The sequence below is a fragment of the Zingiber officinale genome, chromosome 10A (assembly GCF_018446385.1).
Source record: "Zingiber officinale cultivar Zhangliang chromosome 10A, Zo_v1.1, whole genome shotgun sequence".
NCBI lineage: Eukaryota > Viridiplantae > Streptophyta > Magnoliopsida > Zingiberales > Zingiberaceae > Zingiber > Zingiber officinale.
Window position 1 is genome coordinate 38,231,632 of NC_056004.1, and position 6,971 is coordinate 38,238,602.

The window sequence follows — 6,971 nt, forward strand, 5'->3', positions numbered from 1 at the left end:
CATGGACCTGATGCATCGTAACATAAGCAAAACCTTTTTGTAGGAAAACCTTGTGGCCAACAAATAATTCTGGTACTTCTTCAAAGGGTGCCTGCAAGTAGACACAGGTCAGTAGAAACTAAGGAAACATTGTTGTAGTAAAAAAGAGAGTTTAGACTAAAAACAAGTAGATAAATGGTACCTTAAAAAAGAGTGTATCAGCTGCAAAAAACAATAAAAATTTGTCAAATTACTAGACATAACAGTAAAAGCTATAAATGATTGAGCAATTGGTATCTGTGTTACTTTCAAACAGAATAAAACAATTTATAATCAGTTCCCTGGAATTTGATAAGAAGATAAATTGACAAATATATATTGCATCACAAGAGTTTTAAGATGACTTATTGAAGTTCAATCTTGCCCATTACTAGTTACTAGTAGCATCACAAATGTAAATCTGGTAGGTAATGACATACCATTCAACGGTTGACCAATAGAATGCGCAACTTGGTTCAATTTTTCCTTTACAGTCTGCAATGCAATAAAAAATATTTTCCTATAAGTACTAAAAGACATCTTAGATAAAACCATGGCCAAAGAACATGAGAAAAATGCATCTCGATAGAAAGAGATGTCTAAAAATTTGTAGTATTGTAATATGACCAGAAATATGGTGCATAAATTTGCAGTCATACCTCGAATTTTGCATGACTAATAGCCTTATAGGGTAGCTGAAATTCAGACATGAGTGACCTCTACGAGCAATAGAACATAATTTTGGTAAATGAAATTAGATAAGAGCTCCAAACCTCATACAAGGTATCCAGAATATACCTATGACTCAGGGCTTTCTAGTCGGAATCGATAGCGGAAAAGAGAAGTCTCCATGGAAAGAAACCATTTCCTTAATTCATCCCTAGGAGGTGAAGGAGATAACACTCAGGAAAGATAGTGTGATATCAAAATAAAACATGACCATAAAAATCAAAACCTACATTCTACAATATGCAAGACAAAGAATGAAGTGTGAAATGATATCTTTGTTCATGACCTCTGATGGATCTTGATGCCTCATATGTGCCCTCCATAGTTTAGTTACCTAATTTTCCCAAAATAAAATATATATTTAAAAGTAAAATGAACGATCCAAACAAAATCACAAGCAATACCAATTTCTCCATCTCTTCGGGCCTTTTTCCTCGGGGCAAACCATCTGAAATACCCTGCAGGACTTCATGAAAACAATCGAATATAAGTTACCAACAAAGCCAAACAGATGCAGGATAGGGAAATTGATCAAGGAAGGGGAGGTATACAACGAATCACAAACCCTAGAAATGGGAAAAGATGAGGTTTTGCAAGGTACCTCGGAGGCGATCTATGGCGTAGAGTTCAAAATCTTAATAATGGAGGACTTCGTCGAGTTCATCAAATACAAAATCCTAAGTAAACTTAATATGTTAGAAAATGGAAGGCATAATAACCTTTTGAAACATTGGTAAACTCTAAACTCAAATTATCACTCTTCAAATATCAAACAATGTATATGTTAGTTTTTAACCTTGTCGTTCTCATATCCAATGCAGTGTGGTGACATCTCGTAGTGAAAGATAAAAAAAACAACTATATACAAGGTTTATGAGATTTATATTCCAAACCAAGTTTCTGTTGGAATTATTTCCAACTATGAATTTATTTTAATGTGCTTTGTGGTTGTCAAATGTCATCTTTAAGACAGAATTATCAATCAAATAACAAGTGGAACACATTTTAATTAAGGGCAAGGTTGTTCTATTTCATTCAGATTTCCCCATGAGTGGTTTATCATTTGAACCACAAGTATTCATAACATAGACACTATGTGAAAATCAGTAATATACTTCAGATATTATCCGAAGTAATAGGTAGATAATTACCGAAGTAGACGCACGTGAAGTAAAAAGGTCAATTTATTACTTCGCCACACAATTACCGAAGTCTATCGCCGGTCCAAAACCGGTTTAAAATTGAACCATTTTTGAAGTAAAAATGCTATATTACTTCATCGAAATCAGTAAAAGTACCGAAGTAATAAATGATATATTACTTTATAGGTTATATTGATTAACGAAGTAAAATATGTATACGACTTCACAAGTTTTATATTATGGTGGAGTAAATGTTTAATTTAACTTCTACATTATTTGGCTTGGATGGAGTATTTTGTATTATATTACTTCATCATAGTGTAGACATAATAGAGCATATTTTACTACAACCAAAATTTCAATTTAGCAAAGTAATTTATACAAACGGCTTCATAAATTTTATCAGTGGTGAAGTAAATAGTTTTTTTTAATTATGTCACTATTTAAATTTGTCAAAGTTTTTGTATTGTATTACTCCACCATTAATTCATAGTGTCGAAGTAATTGATCATAGTTACTACAATACAATCTTAAATGATAAAATTGTATATCATAATATTTTACAACACAATATTTTACCATCAAAATTGATCAAATATACAACAAATATCAATCAAATACAACCCAAAAGTATATTCATAAAAGATATGTTTAATCAACTTCACCCAAAACCTTTTGTATCTACAAATCTCTAAATATAACTCAAAAGTATATTCACAAAAGACAAGTTTGACCAACTTCACCCAAAAGCTTTTGTATCCACAAATCTTTAAATACAATCAAAAATTTATATCACAGCTTACACTTAGGCACCCACGTAGAAGTAGACGAATTCACTCTATTCACTTCTAACTTCATCATACTGAGCTTGATTGCAATACTGTTTGATTTTTTTATGCTACAAACTTAAACATTAACAAAGGTTTTAGGGTCAATGCAAAATGACTCAATATTTTATAAAAAAAGAAATTCACCTTCCTCTTCAATAGTGGACCTTCCTAATGAAATTGAAAATGTAATATAATTAGTTGCAATCCAAATAATAAAAATTATTAATTAATATCTAAATACATAACTACAATACATACCGTCAATTTTTTAAAACTTGATCTTTTTGAAATATCCCTTGATGCATTGTATATCTTGCCCCCACTACATTGTAAAAAATAGAAAGTTATTTTTTTAACTTCTAATGAACTGAATGCATTCACAATCAGCATAATGTACTTCCTACTTGTTCTCAGTTCCTGTTACTCAAAGAGTCCAATAAATATATCATATTCTTATCTTCATTAATTATAGTCAGGATCCAATGATACCTGCACAAGTGAAAATATAACATTGACTAGTACGTAGTAGGAATTGATAAATAATTAAAATCTTACCTAGTGTTGTATGCGATGCAAGACATATGCCTAAAGGACATATAACCTGGATGTCCTGCATATTATCAAACAAAGACATATGCCTAAAGGGTTAATTAATGACTGGATTGTGTCTAACCCACAAGGTAAAAATGCACTAGATTGATTCCACTCACAAAAAATGCAGGAGTGACCCAAAAAATGCTACACTGATACACATACAAGGTAAAACTAGAACATAACCAAAGGACTATGGCAACAACATTAATGACCTAAACATACTAGGTAATCATAATCATCATCATAAAACTTGAACAGTTTGTAATAATATCTATTAGCAAAAGTATCTAACATCAAATATTATCCAACTTCCAAATTCCAATGTATAAATCTGTTCTGCAAATTTAAAAAGCAATAATACAATAAAGAGATATTCATCGAATAGAAGCTCATCATCCATGAGCTATATATTATCCAAATTGTCTTTAAATGTATAAATCAGTTATAAAGACTTAGAAATAAATAATATACGAATGAGATATTCATTAAATAGGAGCTCATTACTCGCTAAAAAAAAACATAGACTTCAAGTTCACATAGATAAAAAATAATCATGTCGAAAGATAAAAAACATAGACTTCCATCTTAATTTTTATATGAAGAAGTCACTAACACAAAGAAAGAACCAAGCATAGAATAATAATATTTGACTCCTACCACTGGATCTGGGGCATCATCCTCCTTGCACATAACCAATGGTACACCAGTTCCCAACCCGACAACCATTTGTGCAGCCCAGTTTAAATATGCATGACCAACAATGCCAAATGCCTTACTTTTAGATCTGCATTCAAGACCCATGAAAATAAAACTTAGGAACACAATTTGACATTAAGTTACCACATTAAGGACACACAATAAAAAACATGCCTGAGAAAGGATGATTGGACCGCCTTGAGAAGAAAAAAGTGATTCAGGCTTCATCATATCAACAATTTTCTTGGTGAAACCTTGCATAGCCATCTGTATAGAGCATGTATAGAGCATGTATAGAGCATTTAAGTATAGACTTGCAAGGCATGCAACAAATCCAACAAGTAATGCCCTTTGAAACTTAAAATAAACAGGGAAGACTACATTGTTCTTGCATCAACAATCCAACACAAGAAGAATATAATATGAAAGAGTGGTTTAAGGAATTTACCTTGAAAGGTTCATTGTCTATTCTGAAGTTGATTCCAGAGACATATTTTAACCAAACTAGAAATCCTCTAAACAAATGGAGAAAACAAAAATGGGAAACATAACAGTTAGGATGAGTTATCCACATGAAGAATCTATGAGAGAAGTACCCAAAATTCCACTCAGCGCAGACATAAGGTCCAATTCAGAGGTGGACATACAGTCCCAACTTCTAGATTGTCTTGATAAACCTCACCAAATCATACCCTCCTTCAAAATTATACTGCCAAAAAAGAAAGAAAAACAAATTGCACTGACTCAAGGTGATCCATCTAAGAAATATACTTCTCCATCAAATCAAAGCACAAGAAGCAAAGAAAACAAGAAATTAGCAAGAAAAGTTAGGAAAATACACTGCCATGAGAAGGCTCATGGACATTCCAGAAGACGTAGGTCTATCTAACATCCAAGTCTTCATCCTTAGCTTTTTCTACAAGTCCTTCCCACATCTAACACGAAAAAAAACAACAATCAATGATGTGCATCTAAAATTAGGGTAAAACCCTCAAAAAGTGTCACCTACAAAACCAAAAGAAGATTAATAAAAGATAAGGGCATAAAAGAAAGAATTTTCATGAGAAAGTACTTCTAGGGTGCTCCTACGGTAGTGAATGGAGCCTGAGATGAGGATCTTTCTCTGGCCATTGATGACGATGGCCTTCACCCTCTGATGACACATTGCGCCGTGGGAAGGAGAAAAAGCAACAGGAGGAAGAAATGAAGTGCGGAGAGAAAATCTGGAGAGCTCTAGACTACCATTCTCAATCCCAGCCCACTCTTTGAGATCTCACACTCCCTCCCTCACTTCACTTTCCTCCTTGAAGAAAGCGAGCCCAAGCCAAGCCAAACCACAGAGGATTAAAAATTATATGAAGAAGTCACCTGATGATATCCTTGATGGCATAGTGACTTCCCTACCTCACTTCACTTCAATTCTTCGGCAACGCGGCAGAGAGGAAGAACACTAATGGCGCGGCGGAGAGGAAAAGAAAGAAGGGGGTGGAGAGGGAAAAAATCTACCGTGCAGAGAGGAGAGGAAGTGAAGGCGTCTCAACGCGAAGGCTTTGCGTCGGGAAAAATGGAGAAGGCTGTCGTCGGGGAAAGCTTGCGTCGGGAAAAATGGAGAAGGCTGCCGTCGGGGAAAGCTTGCGTCGGGAAAAAACGCGAAGGAGAACAAGGCATTTGTGAATTATTTCGGCGGAACTTAGGTTTTAGCAAATAGTTGGTGGTAAAAATAATAAATCGGTCCAAGTTGGATTAAAATTTGTAATCCAATTAAACTTATTACTTCACTTTTAAATATATAAATTTTATTTTATAATTTATTACTTCATCAAATATAAATTATGAAGTAAAATATCAAATAAAATTAGAAGTAAGATTTATATTTTTAAACCTGCGAAGTCTAAAATCATTTTTACTACATTAAATTTATTACCGAAGTTAATTTTCATATATTACTTCGTAATTATTAATTGATGAAGTAAACAGTGGCGAAGTCTATTGTCCATTTTCACATAGTGAGATATAGGTATGCAAGACTTCGTAATAAGTCTAAAACTCAAAATTCTACATAGCACGTTTTCAGGTTAAATCCAGAATTTATACCATGTAGCTTGGCACATTACTTCACTGATAATATCTAAAGCCCAATGTGGGACTTCCAGTCAAAAGCCTAGAGAACTTTAGATCCTTAAGGGAAAAAAAAGTTTAAAACCATGCCAAGCTATTAACCTGTAAATCATTAGTGGAAGCTCTTGACTGTGCTCATTACTTTTGCTACAAGAAAGCAGGAAAGGAAAATGTACATTAGCTAATCTCACATGAATGATAGTATCAGCACCAAAGTTGATCCTCCACTGGAGCATCTCAGACCACATATGAGTAGCTTTTTCAATATTGAACCCTCGTGCCTTTAGAAATCTGGAAATGATAAGTCAAAGGTTCAAAAGAAAATGTGTAGCATGATAAATCATAATCTTACACTAAAATTAGATGCATTTGATAGATCATTCTGACATCCTTAAGTGTGTTCAATCCTTGAGAAGCAATAAGAGTTGATGAGTAGGTGGTTAATAGATTCCAATGAAAAACCACATGTAATTAAGTCATGATCAATTGGTCTAGATGCTTTAAGGCTTGAGTGTGAACTTGTCCAAGTAGGATTAACCAACTATTGAGAGGAATGAAAAATTATATTATGTCACACAGTCCTCCTCCTTAAGCTATAATATAAATGGTATCTATATCCAGCTTATTATGTAAATTAAACAAGATCTCACAGAAGAAAAAGATAAAATGAACTGAGACATGATAACAATGAAAATGAAAATGCCAAAACTAGCACAACAACCTTGCATTGATGATTATATTGGTTGAGGTTTATGGCAATCTTCTTCCCTTTACTTCCCTTCAAATTTAATGAATTGTGGATTTTGAAGTTTGTGAGGATGAAATGATAATAGCCCTAGTGGGA

General features: G+C 33.4%; 1 long non-coding RNA gene across 1 annotated transcript; it reads right to left on the minus strand.

The window, feature by feature from the left end:
- Positions 1-1,187: 1,187 nt before the first annotated feature.
- On the minus strand, positions 1,188-6,598 carry LOC122026257. Its single transcript, XR_006124085.1, has 3 exons — positions 6,319-6,598; positions 1,349-1,424; positions 1,188-1,213 (listed from the first exon to the last, which is right to left on the minus strand). It is a non-coding gene; the product is annotated as an uncharacterized LOC122026257 (long non-coding RNA).
- Positions 6,599-6,971: the final 373 nt, after the last annotated feature.